The sequence below is a fragment of the Netta rufina genome (assembly GCF_964035555.1).
Source record: "Netta rufina genome assembly, chromosome: 2".
NCBI lineage: Eukaryota > Metazoa > Chordata > Aves > Anseriformes > Anatidae > Netta > Netta rufina.
In genome coordinates, this window is record NC_140124.1 from 107,958,264 (window position 1) to 107,978,942 (window position 20,679).

General features: G+C 39.6%; 1 protein-coding gene across 1 annotated transcript in view; it reads left to right on the forward strand.

The window, feature by feature from the left end:
* The window catches only part of DLGAP1 (DLG associated protein 1), a gene marked incomplete at both ends in the record, with an annotated part of 138,600 nt that overhangs the window by 48,501 nt on the left and 69,420 nt on the right, over nucleotides 1-20,679 (forward strand). The gene's annotated exons all lie outside the window — the stretch shown is intronic.

Here is a 20,679-nt window from a genome sequence, read left to right on the forward strand (position 1 = left end):
CCAGGTTTTCTAATTTCTGTTTTCTGTATTCTAAACTTTTGCTTTTTTATGTATTATCTCCCAGGTACAGTTGTTTGTACGTTGTAAGTTCCTTATCTCTAACTCCAGTCTTTTTATAAAGCTGCTTGTCAATTGGTTTATGCCATCAAAGGATACTTTCAATCCTTTTAACCAAAAGTGTTCAGCTTAATTCATGATTTTTCTAAAAGTAACTAGTTTAAGCTCTGTTGGAAATACATTGGCAGTACATCACAAACATCAAAGCATTTTTAAGAAATGCTGCAGAGGAGTTCTCATCAAAATCAATAACCATTAAAAAATAGTATTCATATCACAAAATTCTCTGCTGTGAAAGTAGTATGTGTGTGCACAAAGGGTTCGTACCACAAAGACAGGATTTAAGTAAGGTGTGTGTTCCTTCATTGCAGGGCTTTAGCTTGTGTCAAAACATAACTGTGAGGCAAAAGCTGAAGGATGGACATTTTCAGGGATTTTTCAGTGTGCCTTTGCTTGTGTTGGATCACCGTGGACGTATCAGAGTGATTTTTCATTTATTTGAAAGTGGTTTTGTTAGCACTTTTTCTAAATAAAGTAACTAACCATTTATCCAGAAGGCAATAACTTTTATCTTTGCATAAGGGGTTGTTTCTGTCACTTAGAAAAACGGTGCCTCTCTTTGGGGATGTATGGGGGATATAAATGGGGTGTATAAACGGAGAAGGGGGCTATATGTATCAGCTAAAAGTATTTGGAAAACCCATAAGAGGAAAGTCTTTATTGTAAACTGTCTTTGGTCTACCCTCTTCTTTCGTAGTGCAATCACAAGCAGAGTCCTGGTCTCTTCTCTGGGCAGCTGGCTATATTAAAAAAAAAAAAAAAAATCATAGGAATAAGGTTATGTTATGGAAAAATGTAGTCCAGTGGGTCTGTCTCATGTTACTGCTTGTGTAGCCCCTTAAAATAGAGAGAGGAGTGATTTGCAGCCCTCTCCTTGTACATCCACAGAAGCATTTGAAGCCTGCTGTAGGTATCTATTTTCTGCTGTGGGAATTTTACTGAGTTATCTTTCTCATTTTTTAATTCTTGGACTCCCAAGGGCCCATCCCTTGCAGTGGTAGCATTTCAGACAACTTGTCTCTTTTATTACCTGACTTACATGCCTCTATCCATTTAATGGGGATTAGAGCTGAATTAATTCCATCCAAAAGTATCTGTATTGACTATCTTGTTGTTGCCTGTGGCTGGCTCATAGAAAGAAAACAATAACAGGAAAGACATCATTGATGGTTTCTCTTAATATCAGCCTCTATAAAATGGCACAGCAGTAAGGCAGATATGAAAAAAGAAGAAAAATATCTCAGACTTATCTCCACTAAGTGATGTTTCAAATGCTTTTGTGGGAGACAGAAGGGCAGTTATGATCTAAACTATGGATTTAACATCCCCAAATGAGAGAGCAATCCTTCCACTTCAGAAACACCTTTGCCTGTTCAACCAAGGAAGGTTCCTTTCATCAACATTAGATCTTTCTTCGGGGACTAATCTACAAAGCTCTGATCATACATCGACAGTGGGAATTTCATTGCTGGCAGCCCAGGAAAACACCAACTTGATGGTAATAGAAAAGACAAAAAGGTGCTATCTGTCCACTGGATTAAAAATTTTGCCTCCAGAGAAATGGCCCACAGCCTTTCAGGGCATCTGAATAAAAATATTAAGTAAGCAGTATGGACAAAACCATACCTCTGCCTGCTAGCATGTACTACAATGGTTGCTGCCTCAGGTTTTAATTTCCTTTTGCCTCATAGCATGGAGGTTTAGTTCTGAAAGCAGTAGTACATGTCTACCAGCGTAGCTGTTTGGATGTGCTCAACCTAATGATAAAGCCAGCACTAATATTCTGGCTGTGGGACAGAGCTCAGTGATGGCTGGGTGCCCAACTGGTGGTCTCTGCAGCCTGCTGTGGTCTTCCTGCAGCTGAGGCAACGCAGTGGGGTGACTGCATCTGGCTGAAACCTAGCCCGGGTGTGAAAATGAGGCTGTAGGCACAAAGCTCTTGTCATCACCAGAATGAAATGCTAGACTACAAGTGGGAAAAAATACCCTACCCTCACCAAAGTGAATGTTTCTGCATGTATGTGGGAGTCATGCACTTTGTTCTTGTAAGATGGTCTTGTAAGTGAAATGGTATTTTATCCTTGTATTCAAGTGAAGGGTTTTCAAATGAAGAAAAGAAAATACGAACTTATGACTTTATACAGACATAGAAACATTTGGGAAATGAGTGCCACATCACAACTTCATCATGCCTGGAAAGCTGGGAGGTTGAAGCAGACCAACAGCCTTGATATTTGCTCACTCCACATTAATCAGACCCATGGAGGGAGCTGACCCCACACCACTGAGCTGGCCCCCAGTGCTGGGCTCTGCAGGCTGGGAGCTCCAGCAGCCCTCAAGTGCTGGCATGCATTGTACATCGTACAGGATAGCCTGCACTAAAAGCTGCCACCCATGTCATCTGGTCTCTTCAGAGTTGTTTAATGAGGTGTGAGTTAGTACATAATTTGATCCCAGGTTATTTGCAGATGAAGCCATTGTAACTGAAACTCCTCAGCCAGCAGATTCAGTCACTAAATAGGCAGCCTTTTAAGAATTTAAAAAGTCTTTAAATCATTTCAATGTGCACAAAGAGCATGGCAATTAAGAAACAATGAAAATTTAAAGTAGTCTAAAGAACATCTTTCTCCCACATTGCTTGTATTTGACTTGTACGATGCAGAAGAATTTTGTAGGTCATGTTTCTACAGCATGCCTGTGCAGCCATGCTCACTCCTTTGCGGCACAGATAAACCTTACTATGTTGTGAGAGCTCAAGCATTAGCACATGTGGGTACAAATACATAACGGAGACTGGATATGTTTAAGTGGAAAATGTGTAGCTGAGCTCAAGCTGTAACATCAGGAAAAACTCTGCACTAGATTGCAATAGGTGTTTTCTCAATATCTAACTTCCGTACAGCCAGATAAACAGAAGTATCAAAATTATCTGCAGCAATGCCATCTGGTGATGCTCAGTAATATTGCACTTCTGATTAAAAGCAAAGCAAACAAAAATCCCAAGGAAATCGTGCTGTGTAGCCAGCAGGTTAGAGAAGGACTGAGAGTTATCACAGTGTATGCTAATTATGGTGCTTCAGCTGAGCAAGCTGTTCTCTTTCCGTTCTTCAGAACATCTGACCAAGAGGGGTCAGGTAGTTTGTGGAAAATCTCTAAGGGACTGACTGCCTAGCCAATGGGAAAAAAATGCAAACAACCTTAAAAATAGACTTATGCCAGGCAGAATTCAAAAATAAAACCAAAGCCTGTGGAGAAGGAGGCTGGAACTGACTGTATACCAGCTGTGTCCAAGCTCTCCAGGACTCCTCAGAGCTGTCCTTCCAAAGACCGTTCTGTTGAAAAAGAAATAAGGAATGAGGTTTTCAGATTTGATTTCCAAATGAAGCCAGGATTGGTTTTTGGACTTCTACCAAAATGAAGGTATCTCCACAGAAGATGCCTGAAGAAATATAATAATAGTTAAGGCCTTCCTGCAGATGTTGAACTTAAAATAGATTTGGAAAGTGTAGAAAGCTGTTTGACAAAGAATTTACACGGTTCATTTCCTCTGTTTCCCTGAGTAATTCTGAAATGCAGTCTGCCTTTGGATCCACTATCAAATTGCTTAAACCAGTGCTTAAAAATGTTTTTCTTTACTAATGAGGAGCTGACCCTGGAAGAGAACACTGTTTCTAATTTCAGAGGCATCTGACTGTAGATAGAGCAAGTTTCATCTTGTCTATTCCCAAAGTTAGCTTTGTGAATTTTAAGCTCCACATCACATACTCGCACAAACACACACATGCATACACACACACACACACACACACACACAAAAAAAAAAAAAAAAAAAAAAAAAAAAAAAACATGTTTATAAAGCTAGTGGAGGTTTTTAATGAGAAAAACTGAGAATACAGTTCTTGCTGGCAGATTTCTGACTGACCTGGACCATGATGCAGGCACTCATGGAAACTGCTCTGATGAAGAGTGAGAAAGGAGCAAGGCTAAGACAAGAGAGTCAGCCCTGGAAAGACTAGCTATACCCAAACACTTGGCAAGTTGCAGCAGGTTGGTTTGTATGTGGTGTATTTATGCCAAGGGCAGGAGTCAAAATAAGTTTGATAAACTCTCTTTTACCTTTTGGACATACAGAATTTTGTGAACTGGAAGGGATTGCTGGAGTATATATTACACAGGTCCCTACTTAGGGAATGCTTGGTAGCTACAGTTGGTTCACCATGTAAGCAATGTCAGACAGTGGAATGTGTTACACCAATTTTTCATCTTTCTCCCTGGCTCTGCCTCTTTTCTCTGTTTAATTATGAATATTAAATTTAATCTTTAAAACCCTGAGCTGTTTGGTCCTGTCTGAGATACTGCCAGGATTTGGAGAGACAGCCTTAAGCATTCAAAACTGTGATCTTAAAATGTTCTGAAGGACTGTGTTGGTCTTTGTAGACATCTCCAGAAGGACAGAAAAACTCTGATGTTTTTTTCAGATAACACTTGTATGTTTGACTTCTCTGGTTGTCCAAAGGGCTTGGATATCTCCAAGGATGAAAATTACGCAGTACTTCTGGACTGCCTCTTCCAGCACTTAACTGCAGTATGATTTTTATTTTTTATCATATAAACAACTGAAATTTCCCTTGTGCAACTTGTGCCCATTATCTCATGTCCTTTTTCATGCACATCTGACAAAAGCATGGCTCAGCCTTCTCTATAACCATCCACCCAGTAGCTCCCCCCACACCCTCCAGGCCCTACAGATCTACCTATCAACCCGTACGGGAACATCACAGTCGACCCCCCTACCTGTCTCAGTGCCCACTTTGTGCTGAGACTCTTGTGCTGGGGAGTGTCACACTGCTCACAGACCCCAGATGTGTTCTCGCCAGTACTCAGCCTCCCTCAGACTGCCAGCTCTGGTTTGCAGACTGCTTTGGCAGACTGCACAGCATGCTGCCAGATATCCACAGCACAAGGGCACACTGCTGAATGTCCTTCAGCCTGCTGTGCTGTGAGTCCCCACCAGCCTTTCCTGATGCTGAGAATAGGATGGCCCTGTGACTTGTAGGTTTGACGGTCTCCAGTGAAACAGGAAAATGTGTAATATTTGCAGAAGAAGGAGATCTGTAAGAGAAATCTATGTTATTCTATGAAAAAAACTTTTAAGGAGGTTGTCTAGTGGCGGCACAAACAAAGAGGATGCAGTGATTAGTAGCATCAAATGAAATGTTTTAGTATTTATTAGTGTTTAAGAGATTATTGTACCGCAATTAAAAGTACTACAGATGCCCTTTGCATATGTCTGTATGGAATGTGACTAAATGTATTCTGCAGCTAACTCATTTCCATTTATTATATTGCACACGCTAAAGTGATAATCATTTTGCATGACCAGACTTGCACAGCTCTTCCTGATGCAGTACAGATTGTGTAAAGGTTTGAGCTATGCTTTTGCCTCAAAAAAGCATAGCTCATTTGCCTGTGTGTTATCAAGTGCACCATTATGTGGAGATGGTTGTAGGAAGGTCCAGAGCCCCAGGTAGATGGCAACTTCCCAGTGTACAGCTCCAGTGAGACTGTCCTGGTCCCACCCCACTCCTGCTGGTGTACATGTACTGCAACTACCCTGTTGGAGCCTACAGGCATGCTTATCCAAATATATTACAATGCCTGAAAGTTCAGTGCTTAGCTGAAACAAAATACCACTTGATTTACCATAGCAAATACAGAGAAGGGTATTACAAGCAGTATAATAATTTGAAGGTTGCTGTGTTGACTGAGTACCACATGCCTGAAGTCTCATTAGGTGAGAATTAACTGTTTTTTATGCCTATAAACAAACATGAGACCTCAGTGATTCAGAGTCCAAGAAGCAGTGGTTAAATCAACTATCTTTACTGCTCATTTCCGCAAGACTTGTCTACCCTGAATCACAAAGCCTGAGCTTGCTGACAGGTCTCCCTCAGGCAGAGGCAGCAGTGTTGCTGGGGTCTGAGAGCAGTTTGCCTGGTGTCCCGCTGGAGAGATGCGGTGCAGGACCAGGCTGGTGCAACTTCATGGCAGGCAGGTCCAGCAGTAGATCTCACTTGGCAGCCTCATGTATCTGCATTTTGGGGGGCAATGTTTTCTGACTTGCAAGCAGGAGTAGGAAAACCCCCTTTGAAATATGGCTGGAATTGCATCGCAAGGAAGCAGGTTTCCCATAGCAGCGCCAGCTTGTAATTGCACACTAATAGGTAAAATGTGGAGCAGAATATAAAATAAACCCAGGGTCTGTTTCCACTTACAGATTGTGGGAGGATAGTGTAATCTTTATCCAAAATGCTGCGCTCAGGGGCTAGTCATCGCTCTGAACTAGAGAGACAACAGAACTTTGTGCATTAAGTATACATTGTCCCTTAGCTGAGATGCCAATAACAAATGAAGAGCAAATAATTCAATTTTCACTTAACAGAGGAGCACAACAAAGACCTGAATCTTTTCTTTGTTCTGGCTTACTTTAAATGCAGTGTTTTTGTGATGGCAGTGGCAGAAATGAGCTGAATCAGTAAGCTGAAGACATGGCCCAATTTATATAATGCAATCACATTTTCAGTAATAATTCCTACCGTTTTTCTAAAATAGACTAATGTGGTCACTTCTAACTACAGTTGTCTTTTGGGAAGCAAGACCTAGGCCTCTTTCCTGAAGGGGCTATGCTAAATTAATCTATCCATGGGATAAAAATAACTCGGGTTGTTCTTTTTAGCATGTGCCCAGCCCTCAGCAATGCCTTGCTAGTCTCCTGCAGTAAGTTTCATGTTGTTCCTTTAGGACAAACTTGAACATTTTTCATAGAATCATAACACAGAATGTCTCAGGATGGAAGGAACCTTAAAGATCACCTAACTCCAACCTCCTGCCCATGGGCAGGGACACCTCCCACCAGATCAGGTTGCCCAGGACCCCATCCAACCTCGTCTTGAACTCTTCCAGGCATGGGGCATCCACAACTTCTCTTGGCGACCTGTTCCAGTGCCTCACTACCCTTACAGTGAAGAATTTCCTCCTAATGTCTGGTCTAAATCTATCATTATCTACCCAAGTAAAGAGTCCTCTATCCTTTTTATGAGATTCCTTTAAGTACTGAAAGGCCGCAATGAGGTCTCCCTGGAGATAAGTTGTCTTCAGATATTAATTACAAAGCTCTCTTGGGCCATAGTGTATTCCAAGAAGTAATGAGAAAAGATAAGATATTTGATGATGATGAGCTTTTTAAAGTGACTGAGTGATTTTGGAATTTACAAAAAAAAAAAAAAAACTATTTTTAATAAGTGCATTTAATGAGTACAGCTCTGCAGGGCCCCTCTTATACTAGAGCAATTTTTTGACGCTGTTGTATCCCATCATGTAATTCCCATTTCAGAGCTCAGATATGATGTATTAGGTACCAGATCCAGTAAATAATTACACATTTTTGTGGTGCCTAAATATGTCTTTATGAAGCAGTCTAACAGTAATTGGTTCTCTGAAGCTATGGTGGACTATGGGGTGCATATATTATTAACTGCTTTTTGAAACAGACACTGCCTTTTTTCTTTAGTAATACCACAGATAAACCCAAAGGAAATGTGGCAGCAAAGAAATGTGTGCATTAAAAAAAATTACAGGAGCTGTGAAGTGTACATAGAGATATAATGTACTCTTTATTTCTTGCTGTTACACTGATCTCACTGCAGTGCTTCTTACAATGCTCAATTACAAAGCACAAAACGACTCAGTTCTGGAAAATACCTAATGTTATCTTGCAGAGGACAGTCTAGCTGCCATTACAGACTAATAGTCCCTTTTATCAAAGGCACACTGTAGGCAAATGCGGGTAATCTGTTCTAATGCCCCAACCTTTGTCTGGCCTCTGGGGGGGGAATCAGTGTGTTGGTTGTCGGAAATTGTTTTCCCTTGCTGAATTTGGCTTTGGTCAGATGGGAGAGCACTAAATTGCATTCCACTTAAAATGCAGTAAACCATCCGAGTAGAACAATTCCTAGTTGCTCTGATCAAGGATTTGAACTAAGCTATCAGAGGAGAAGAAAAATAAATAAATAAATAATATGAAAGTACTCTCTACTGTGACAGAGAGTCTCTACCTCTTGCTTGTTCTGTTGAGAATGATGCCTACTTTTCATCTCAGTACAGTCAAGACAGCGATGACTTGATAACCATTCTTTTTGCTCTAATGACTTTTCAAATAAATTCTATGTTTAACTAAAGTAAAACGTAGATCTGTATTCCTGTGGGAAGGTTTACATGGAAGTCAGAATGTTGTAATAGCATAACAAAATAAATGCTAGCAGGCTCTTTGTTTAAACAAGGCAGGCTATTGAAATTCCTTGCTCCCACTTTCCCTAAACTCTTAGCATAGAGTGTTATCTATAATCCTGAACTTTGCTAAGAGTCGAATACAATTAGGTGCATCTGTGACAGGAAAAAGGCACAGTCTTAGCAGACTAAAAATACATAAGCTATGGATAAACCGAAACCCATCCAGGAACTACTAGCCCTAATCTTCCTGCCTCAGGAAGTCCAGAGAAAATCTGCAGCTTTCCATTTTGCGTGAAGTGTAACTTACACCTAAGTGACAGTATTAGCTGGTGCCCAGTGCCGTGGCCTGTCTTATCTCTGTCTTATCACTGTCTTATCTCACACAGTTCCCTGAACTCGCATGTGACATTTTGCCATTTGCCCTTTAAAATAAAAAGGGAAAGCAGGGGAAGAAGGTATTCAGACAGATGGAAGTAGGGTGAGGGGATCTATTTTATCTGTTGGAAGCTCTGTGTTTTGGAAGGTTGCATGTGTTTTGGAAGGTTGCATGCTCTCACCTAGCTGAAGTCAGTTGTTGTCTTGCACCAACTTCCAAGGAAGCTGCCTCTGTCTTCATTCACATCTCTTTACACCGTCTCTCCCTTTTTGGGATGTTGCTATGGGTAAGCTAGATCATGTTAAAAGTTATGTTAGTGAACAGCTCAGGCTTATTCTCTTTTCAGAAAAAGAGAGACAAATTAGGGCAAGAAGTTGTCAGTTAAGATTTCCATTACCAACTTTTACCCTTCCCAAATCTTTCTCTCAGATTTTAACCATGGCTGAAGAGCTGTGTCGCATTAGCAGACAGTGTAGAGCATCATTCAGTATAAGAGGGCAGTTGTGTTTAACCTCACAGCAGTTATCTCTGGGCCATTGACATCTGTTTGGGTATAGTGTTCTTGCACATACCAGATTTGGTATTATAAAACAGAACATGCTGCCATCATCTGATTTGCCTCCCTAGCCATCCTCCTTTCTGAACATCATATACGTGCTGCTGTCCTGAAAGCCTTTTCCTGTTTCTGTCAATGCTTGCTGAGAATGGAAGCACGTATCTCCCTTATGGCAACTATTTGCAACAGAGAAGGCTCACACTAAGTGCAAAGGCTAGTCTCATTTCCTGTGAGGTCTGGTGGGATGGTCGAGTAATAGATGTAGGGTGAAGGGGTACTAATCCTGAAAGCATGTGTTTTTTGTGCTTTTTATTTATTTATTTATTAAAAAGAAATTAACTCTGAGTTAGCAAAGAGGTCTAGAATTGTTTTGTAAAATAGAAACATGTCCAGCACTTCAAAAATCACTCATTTCATCAACATGTAGAATCAATAACACCTTTTCCTGTATGAATAGTTGATGGTAAGAAATAGATGGGCAGGGCTTTCAGCCTGAGTGTTTACAAAATGCTTTGACTTCTCTTTATTCCCTCATCACATATGACTTGGTATGTGGACTAGATGCAGATGATGTGCTACCTAGCACACTATGTTGATGTCATTTGATCCACCAGCGTAGCCAGCAGTTGACACATTTTTAGGGCATATTTTCTGGTTGTGATGAGTCTCCGGTTTCCCCGCAGGCAGGGGATAGAGAGAGATATGAGATGGTCATCAAAGTAATGGCTTCCAGAATCCCTTTATTGCCTTTAAAAGGCTGGTGTAACTAGTGAATAGAAAATAATGAGCATGACAGATTAGAGTGGGCACTGGACAGAAAGCTTAAAGAGCTTTGGGAATTCATGGGACAGCAGAAGCAGTGTTGGAATTTCATCAAGTGAAGGGTAACTCTTTCTCCCATCTGTTTTGTAGATAGATTTTTTTAATATTTTAAGTACAATATTGCAGATCAGAGCAGTCTGTTACTCTTCAAAAGTGAGACAGATTTTTTTCCATTACAAACTTTGCTAATTGAGGATCTAATTGTAAAAGGTGCTGAGTGTCCTCAGCTGCCAGCATCATAGAATTAGCTCATAATTTCCATATGCTTGGTGTCACAGAAACATCTGGCTCCTCTATTTTCCTGCAGGTGCCTTTACAACCAGAAGAGTCTGGGTCAGGGGTATCAATCTGTTGGAATTCAGTTTATGATATTTTTAAAAATTATAAATGTAAATGTTTCTAGTCTTTTTCTGACAAAAGTTTAAATCTTGAACCAGATCCTAGGGAATAGTATAAAAATGAAAAACATAGGTTCTGGGCAATCATTTCAAATGCTGTTTTTGTGTTTTTTTTTTTCCATTATCCTGCTAGAAAAGACAGCATCCTGGGGAATGGCAGTGAGGTAAATATTTACCCTTTCTCTGTGCTATAGTAACAGACAAAGTTGTGGCACAAGAAAATGTCAAGATTGTTTCTGTTGCATTCATAAATGAAAGAGGTAGGAGGAGTGGCTCTCTCTCTCTTTCCACCCCCACAATTAGCAAAGAGATTGTGCTTAGTAGGATGAGATGGAGCAGTCCTGGGTACCTTGCATCTGATGTCTATAAAATCATATCATGAACTGACCACTGACACAATATTTCATATGCATGTGCTAAACAACTATACAAAAAGGCCACCCATTGCAAAACTAACAGGTGTCTATTAAAGAGATTATTTCTATTTGTACTGCAAGTAAGTGCACTTCCTGCTAGCCAGCCGTCTTCTCCTCCTCAGAATGTTCTTGGTACATGTATGCCCTTCACATCACCTTCAAAGAACTGGCAAAAACTGCATTTGCCAGCTACTGCTGATGAGGAAATGAAGCTTTACTGAATCTTCAGCCAGCTGCCTCTCCAGCATGTGTTGAGAGGAGTCAGGGACTCTTTCAATGAGGTATTCCGGCCAGCACGTATGCAGAAGCACAAAGAAAAAGGTCTTTTTTATCCTAAGCCATAACCTGTGTAACTACAAAATGTTGCCAGTTACTATCACTGATCTCCAGAAATAAACAGCATAGTTTTCAAACAACTTCAATGTAGTAATTCCAGACATGAAATTTAGCATAGGCATAGGATTAGGCATATCCACCTGGTCTAAGCTTACAGTTTCAAAACTGTACTTCTTTTTCTCACCTGCAAAGTGATATTCTATGAGCCTTGAGGCATTGTCAGCTTCTGACACTGAATTGCACTGGCTACATTGGCATCATCTGGCATCGTCTTTTACATCTAATTTTTCCTCTTGAAAAATCTATTATTGTTATTGGAGCATGACATTATTCTTCTTAGGAGAGAGAAAGAAGCCCAAGGAAATTACTAATTCAAGCTGTCAGCAATATCTAGCTCATTCATATTGTTATGAAAAACATTTTACTTTCAAAATAAAACTGGTGCATGCTTGCTTTTTGACAATGTAACAGAGAGAAGTGGGCATGTTTTTACTGGGGCAGTTGTAGAGATTTTGCAAAATCCAAATTAGCATACATCTTTCTCAAAGTGCAGAAAGTCACAAAGTGATGGGTTTTCATCAACTTGGGAGAAAGTGTTGCATTTCTCAAATTAACTTAAGTGAAAAGAGGCTTACATTGCAAAAGCAGTAATGTCAATTAAATCATTATGTAGAATGAGGGTTGCAAATGTTTCATGTGTCGCTGATGTGCCAGGCATCTGCCAGTCAGCTTTCCATTATGCACTATAGCTGTTTTGCTGATTCTTATCAGTTTGTCTGCTTAAAATGTGTTTCTGTAAAGAACTTTGGATTTCATGTACTTTGTCTTTACTCTCACTACAGCTTTCTCACTCTGTCACCACTGAATCCATACTTTAATACTTGGCTGATGTTGGAGGCAACTGGCATATCTTTTCCTAGACTTGTATTTACACTGTGGTTTCTCTGGCTCAGTCCGTGATGACTTCCTGCAGTAATCAAGCCTGAGCTGTTTGCCATGCTTGGCAGAAGTGGTTAGTTAATGAAGATTTGTTTGGGGACAAGCAGAAGCTAATGGGATAGCTCATTTACTTAATAAACACTGCTGTTTGGAAAACTATATCTGATGACCTCATGTCACTCTTGTCCATCACCACACTTCTCCTAGGTCTTTTATTCTAATTTTTACAACTAACAGTTCTCCAGCCATTCTAGAACACTCTTCTGGAGAAAACCTAGTGATGTATCCGTACATACTTTTATCACATAGTTTTCTATCTTTTGTTTTTTCCTGTCTACGAAAAATTCTGATGTCTTGTAGTTTATCAGACAGCAACACCTCAAGCAAACTGTCAGACAACAGACTTTTCCTAGAACTGGCCATATGTGATTGACATTTTCACAAAAAGCTGAGGGAATACCAAACAGCAATGCATAACTGTATATTCTGTGGCAAACTTAGAATACATGAGATCTGCCACTAATCTGCCTCTGTCTTAAAGAAGTAAACTGCAATATAAAAAATATATGACATAAAAGTTTTGCATCTTAACCTGTGGCATATACAGAAGAAATAGTTTTTTTTCCAAGGAAGAACTCCCAGGCAGTGTCCCAGATGCCCTTTTCCCCATCAGATATGGCATACAGATAGCTAGAACTGTTATTTTCACAAGGCATTTAATTTAATTTCCATGATTTGAATACAGACGCTTTCTCTGGATTCATATCTGTTATACTCATATTTTATATGATTATATACTTAATGCTAAATGCATTCTTGTATCATAATATTACTGGTCTGCATCTATCTGATGTTCACACACACTTTAATCAATCATGGCTGTAATAGTCCTTATTTCCTCTAAATTTTTCCTATACATTAATTTTCTGGTTTCACCCTTTTGATTAGCATGAAGGGGAGAGCTGTGCATTCACAGTCAAATTTGCAGTTGGACCCAGCAGGTAGGTGTCAATGCCAGCTGAAGAGTGTTACATGACAGGCTGCAGGGAGTAAAGGGGAGATTACAGAGCTACAGCTCTGCCAATTTGAGAGATGTTTCTGGGCCTAGAAAATCAGATTTTCTCTTTCCTTCTTTTCTATGTTTTAATTGTGATTGTTTTGTCATTTATAATAATGGTGAGGCCATCTCAGAAGACTGGTTATCTGTGGATTGTAGTAGTATCACAGGTAAGATCACCCATCCAGGCATGAACTGTAAGACCATCCTTATTTGCAGCATCTGTAATAAAAGAAATGGGGAGAATTAGCAGAGCAGACTGCATTTAAGGAAAAAGCATTGTTAATCTAGAGGCATGCTAAACACAGTGTTTTTTTTTTTTTGCTGTACTTTTTTGAACTGTATGTAGTTATCTTTCTGACAAGCTGTCCCTTTTCATAGGTTCTTGTTTTGTTTCTTTTTCCTTTGATTATGTTTCACATTGCTAGTCTGAGTAAACTACAGAACTGTTCCTGATTTTTTGAAACTAGAAGCACTGAGAAGTTTTACACTGAAAAACTTGTGTAGCTGTGCTTATGGTTGACTCTGGTACCTAATCCATGAGCCAGCAATGTAAACCTTTCACAATGTCTTTGTTGCTATTTCACTGTACTTGGTAGCATTAAGGTCAGTCTCCCATTCTCATTAGGCTATGTAGTCTGTTCCCTCTTTGAGTTAATGAGTCATTTGTATCTTCTCAGAATTATTATTTACCATAGTGGTACTACCTCCACTTGAAGCAGGACTGAAAAAGCTGCACTTCAAGTGACAAGTTCCTTGCAGAAACCAAAGTTCACAATCCAAGTCCTGTTTTATTAGTAAAAAGACAAGAATGCAGTTCACTGCAATGTAACTTCTCTGGCCCATTGGCAACAGGGCAGAGTTCAGGTCATGAGAGCAATGAACCATTAAAAAGAATCTGGCTCACAAGAATAGTACTTGAGATTCAGAGACTTTTTGCATTTCAGCTTGCAAAGGCCAAATGCATGTGTGAAATTTAGTGATTGCACTTACTGAAAATAAAAACTCTTAAACAGAAGTTGCTGGGCTATTGAAGAACTGCTAGCAAAGTGATCTCAATACCATCCACTGCCTGACCCATAAGGGGGGAAAATTAACGGGTTTATAGAACTTGATTATCCACGTCACCATTTTTCTTAACAGGAAAAATGTTTCTTCATTCTACACAGAAAGATTGAACTAGCAGATTATGCAAGAGATTATGCAATTCCTTCTTGCCACTTAAGGAATTTAACAGTGGAATAATAGCTAATTTCTCATCCTGCATATAATTACGGCAAATTCTGCTGAGAGGATCAATTTTTTCCAGTCTCCATTTTCTTTTTATCTAATCATACTCAGCAGAAAGCTCTGCCAGTAATCTGACTGGCTTAATTCCACTTCATGATTGTTCTTTTACAAAAATCTTTTTTTTTGAACAAGTTGTTAAAAATACAGTACAATTACAGTATATTGTGTTCTTCCAACTGGTAGATCAAAAACTCTAAAATTAATGGGTGAAAGTAAGGCCTGTATTTCACTCAGATGCATGGACTGTGTGGCACAGGGTCAAGTTTTTTAATAAGTGCGCATGGATGTGCTGATTTATCTCATTTTATTGCCTACAGAGATCCCTCATTTCATTAATGGGTCACAATTGGCCATAATCTAATCTGACACGAGGTACAAAACTGTTAAATAGGTTTAAACACAAATACAATTACCCTTAAAAAAAAAAAAGGTTGATAATAACAGTGGTAGTATGAATTAAGCCTAGTTCAGGCAATCTGAAGAGTTACAAGATAAATCCTTTTTTTTTTTTCTTTTTTTTTTTTTTTCTTTTTATGTATTCTGATGGAAATATTAATTCTTACTCTTACTGAACACTGAAGGCCATAGTGCTTCAGTAGGTGAAGTGAATTTTGCCCTGAAATAAAGATAACCTAGATCATCCTCTCTGGATATCAGAAGAAAAGACATTACTTTATGTCTTCTGAAGCTGAGCAGCTGAGGCTATCTGTGAAATCACAACAAAATTGTGCAGGTGTGCTTAGCGCTAGTTCCTTCAAAGCCTGAGTGCTTCACGGGCTGTGATGTGTAACTGTGTGATGCTGTAGCTTGCAGCAGCCAAGGCACAGCTCCGAATTTCACAGCTGCCTCAAGTGCCAAAGACAGACAGTCCCAAGGAGTGAAGTTCGTCTGGACACCTTTTGTCTTTCATGTTCTGGAACTCATGCAACTGCCATGATACCCTCTTTTGCTAACATGAAAACTGTTCTCACAGCTTTTAGAAAGCCAGAAAGACACACTTAGAAAGCAGCAAGTAGCAAGTAGCATTGAAAGCATAACAGAGGTCATTATCTGCTGTACCTCCTGCTTCCAAGGAGACTGATATCTGATTGTGGAAACAAGGAATGTGAAATGATATTTCTGATTTAGAAAGCTAATAAAATCCTTCAACAGGTGCTTTACTTCAAATGTGCCTCTTCTATTGCAGAGGTTTGCAACTTTATTATTAAGCAATGCTTATTTTCTTGAATGCTTCTGTTGTGTTCAGGTTTTGATAATTTTTAGTTGGTCAGATTTATTCAATCTTGGAAGATTTTTTTTCATGCATTCTCCTGTTTATATTACTTGTTTCAATAAATTCCACTGTTTTTACCCCTAATTTAGGGTACAAATTAGTTCCAGTCAGAAAAAGCCAGTCTGATTTGACATTCCTCTGAAGTATACATGCTTGTGGTTATGACGGAGAATCATTTCAAACTAAAAATTAATAAATTAAAACCCTCTAGAGAGTAAATGCAAATTTGGGTCATAGCTTTCCTAAAGACCAATGACCACAATGCATTCTTCATCCTCCAACATGATTGTTCTTCATTAGCATCAGCAGTAAGCCCTACAAAGCATTGCTGGAACTCTCTGCCTTTCACAATGACACAAGTGGAGATCAGTTTTGCAAGACCTAAGAACTAGATTTCCTTATGCATATATTCTCATGTAGAAACAAAGGGGATTGCATAAAGAAAATAGCTAACGATTTTTCCTGGAGAATTTCATTTAAGGTAAGATTGCCCTGGTTCCCTCAAAGTAAGCATTGTTTCACAATAAAGAGTCTGAAGCAGAATGCAAACATTTACTGTCTTCCACAGGCATCTTTAGAAAGGATAACAACATGTTCAACGAAATGGTTTTCTTGCAAAAGCTGAAGATATCTCACATGCTGAGGAAAAAACAAAAAATAAGCACCACACCATAACTATGTATTTTTCTAAGATAAAATAAAATAAAATAAAATAAAATAAAATAAAATAAAATAAAATAATAAAATAAAATAAAATAAAATAAAATAAAATAAAATAAAATAAAATAAAATAAAATAAAATAAAATAAAATAAAATAAAATAAAATAAAATGTTGACATTTTTGCCTGAAGCTCTGGAAGACAGATGTTCAAACCAAGGCCCAAGTTGTTGTCTGGGCAAACTGCCCTTGGGGAGCTGACGGAGGAGTAACAAAGCAGATGAGGTGACCTGTAAATTGTTGATGACTCTGAGATAGACGAGGAGACAGAATGGCACTGTTGGATTAACATTAGGAGGGTGGTGACTTGTCAAGGCAAGAAGACTGAGGTGGAAAGCCACAGGAGAAAATGTGTTAAACTGGGATCTCTAAGAGGACTCACCATGATCAGAGAGGAATTCAGCTGGGACTAGCTGGGACAGAACCTCAAGTCCATTGATGGTTTTTGAGGAAATAAATAAGCTTCAGCCTATTCCTTAGAATGAGTATCCCCAAAGGACCCAGAAAAACTTTTAACTCAAAAAACTTTAAACTCAAGACGATACATTTTACCTGTCAGTTTTACCTGTAGTCATTTTTAAAATACAGAAAGCTCAAAGTGACTAGACAAGACAGTACAGAAATAAAAAGTCTGATGAATGCATCTCCACCTGCCCAGGGTGTCCTTGCTTCCAGGCTCGCTTTGCCCAGCTCAGTGACTTTCTGAATTGCACAGAACTGCACTGAGCTGAATTGCTCAATCTGCTCTGCTTCTAGGCAGCTTTTCTTTCAGCCATCCTTGGTCCAGGCAGTGTCTGTTCCCTGCTCTCCTCAGCAGGCTGCATGCACAGCAGGATCCTACTGGAGCCTTCCTTCATCCCATCCCCTGCTGCAGTCACGCTCTGCTGGAAGGAGCACAGCGCACAAACCAGGAACAAGCGTATAAAGTGCCTGCTGTCCCTGCCAAGGGGAAGTGAGAGAGTGTGGATAAATCAGTCAGAGACAGAGGAGATGGGCGAGACAGACGGTGCCAAAGCTTTTGGTAGGCACAGCAGGAGTGCATGGGACAGGAGTGAGGAAGTGCTAAGAAGCCTGAGACCAGAAGCAGGGGATAACAGGGGGACTGTTGGAAGGAAGGCTGTGACTTAGAAGGCCAGGAAGTGTCCTGACTTGGGAGAGATGCCTGAGGAACAGCTGCTAGAACAGGAGGGTGAACCTGGGTTGCATGGAAGGGCTGGGGAAAGAGATGGAAATGAGAACAAATTGGAAGAGGCGGTGGAGAAAGGCTTGGTGAGGAGCAGTGGAAGTGTGTGTTCCCTCAAGGCACATTCTTTCAGAGCCTGACTCCTGTCCCTGAGGTTTCTCAACCTTCATCAGTAAATACACACAGGCACCTCATGTGTGTCCACCTTGAGCATGATGGCCATCTCCATCTGTTATTACCCCTGGTGCTTCAACCAGCAGTGAGGTGGATTTCAGTCTCATAATGATGCTCTTGATTTTCAATATAACATGGCACAATAGAAATTTCTCTTGTGCTGTTTTATCTTGTTGCTTTTTTTTTTTTGTAAAGTAACTAAATTATGCAACTGAAATTATTTTAGAAGACTGTTTTAGAAGATTGTTTTAGAAGACTGTTAAAGCCACAACATGAAGCATTCATAAAGTAGAAAAAGATAGACTTAAACTTACATATGCAGTCTTATTTTGGCTTCAATGTAGACCTTTTCAATTTCACAGACCTTGATTATGGTTCTTGTATCAAGCTTCCCAGAAGGTGCCTGCCTGCCTTCCAGACAGGAGACAGACTGGACTGTGCTCAGGAGATACTCAGGGGTTGTCAAGGGATAAGAAATAAAGGAAGCTGCTGTCCACTGAAGACAGAGCTCATTTGTTGCAGAAGTCAGAAGGTGTGTAACATGGGAGACTAGGGACTTGCAGTGATAAAAGAGATGGTCTTATAGCTGAATCCATGGAAAGCCATCTTAGAGAGCTGCATTCTGCCCTGCTTCTCACAGCCCTGCTGCTGTGAGATGTTAACCGTCATTTACCTCATGTCTGCCTGCTTTGAGTTCTTGTTTTATAGTTTTCTGGCCCGAGATGCAGACTTGATTTGTGGAGGTATTGAGGAAGAATGGGAGTCACAAGGAGCTCTTGCTTGTAGGTGATGATGCAATCTGGAAAATTAGTTAGCATCTCAGATGGGGCACTCAAAATTGTAGGTAATCTGAGATTTAACTGTTCTACTTCTCATTTCCCCATCTCTGAAATGAGAGCAATTAACTTCTTTTTCCTCAGAAGAGTGCCTTTAAAATACAGTAATTTTTTAAGAAGAAAAGATTAGCCACCAAGAAAAACAGTAATTCTGTCTTTTGAGTGTCATGTGAGCTGTGTTTAGTTGATCTGTGATGGGACTGCATGTTGAGCAAGCAGGAAAACCCAACAAATGACAGAGTTTCTGATCAGATTAGCATTGCTTATTCTGTGTACCAAAGCAGTAGCCATTTTGAGAGGAAATAGCCAAGGGGGCTAATTTTAGGCTTATGGAGGCTGTAATTTTTTTAGTGTTGAGTACAGGTCATTTATTGTTTTTCAAGCATCCTCTAGGAGGCCAATATATTATGTGCAGATGTGTGGCTGTGTAGATGATATGGAAAAATATACAATATACATTTTATACCTAATCTGTTCACTGATTTTTCTCCCACAAAATAGTTTAAAGTGTAGTTTATCCCCCTGTGTGTGCATTTGCCCTGGGGTCTTCTGTACATGGCTTTTATAAAAAGTCCTGTTCATAGTGGGAATTGCTGTATTCACCTTAAGTCATTTCAACAGTCATATGGAGTTATTTCATTGGCAGAAGATGCAAAAAGTGCTAAAGAGTGATGAGGGTCTTGCAGTACCTGCCAAGTCTGAGAGACCTTCCCCCAGTTTTTATACTCTTGCAGAATTCAGTGTTGGTATAAGTAAAGCACTTTTGTATGCAATATATAAAGGTCTACAGATCTGATGAATCATAATAATAAGTCTACCCCCCAAAAAAGCTATTATTAAAAGCAAATTGGCAGAGACTGAAAAGTGTCAGAACAAAGTGATCCTACAGGCTGCTATAATTTTGCCTTTGGGTTGTAAGATGTATTGCACATAAATGCACTGGAATATATTGTTAGCAAGGCTAAACATCAAAGATCTAAGAAAAGCTAAATGTATTGATAACAAATGTTTAAAAGGAAGATTTTTATTGTGGTGTTTTAAATGTTCAGTATTTCAAAGAGTTTCCAGCTTTAGCCTTAATAAACCCCCAAAATGTTTCCTCCATAACTTTGCCTTCAGCCCTAGAAATAATTCCTCTTCTTGAAACCCAAAACAGCAGTGACAGCTCTTCTGCATGTTAAGACGTCACTACTTAAAATCTGATATCTCATATCCCTGCAGGCTCAGAAACCGGAGCTTTTTATCACTGCAGAGGGCTGATCTCCAGCTGCCTAATTGTTCTGAGCAGCTGCTTCTTTCAAATCCTGTAAGGACTTGATGTATCAAAGTTGAAATTATCAATTTCTGGCATGAAAAGCTTTCATGAGTTTTATACATATATTTGTTTTTATGGTCTCAAAGCTTGAGCCTTATAGAGTTGGGCACATAACTGTACAAGAAATCAGTCTTTGAAAACTGAAACACTAGCATGTTTTTTAGAAGTTCTCATAATATGTCTTCATTTAGGAAAGATGCAGCTACAGAAGACTTGAGCTGTTGAAAACTTATTGACACTGACACTCGTGTACTTTTTGGAGTAGAATGTAACACAATACAGTGTTGGCTTCAAAATATGTTGTGTGGTTGTTTTTTTTTTGCACAGCTGCCCTTTGCATTCAATTACATGACTTCAATAATAATGAAAAATGCCCTATCCAAAGTAGGGTTTCATAACAGTAAACAGGATAATTTGATCTCAGAAACATTAGGATGGTCAATTAAACAGAAAGTCAAGCAACCAGCCACCTGTTAAAGCCCTTCACTGTCCCTCCATAATCTGAAAAGCTCTCCCTGCTCTCAGGCATGCCCAGTCTTTTAGAGAAGTGAGAAGGTCACCTCAGGGGGCTGCCAGGAGCAGA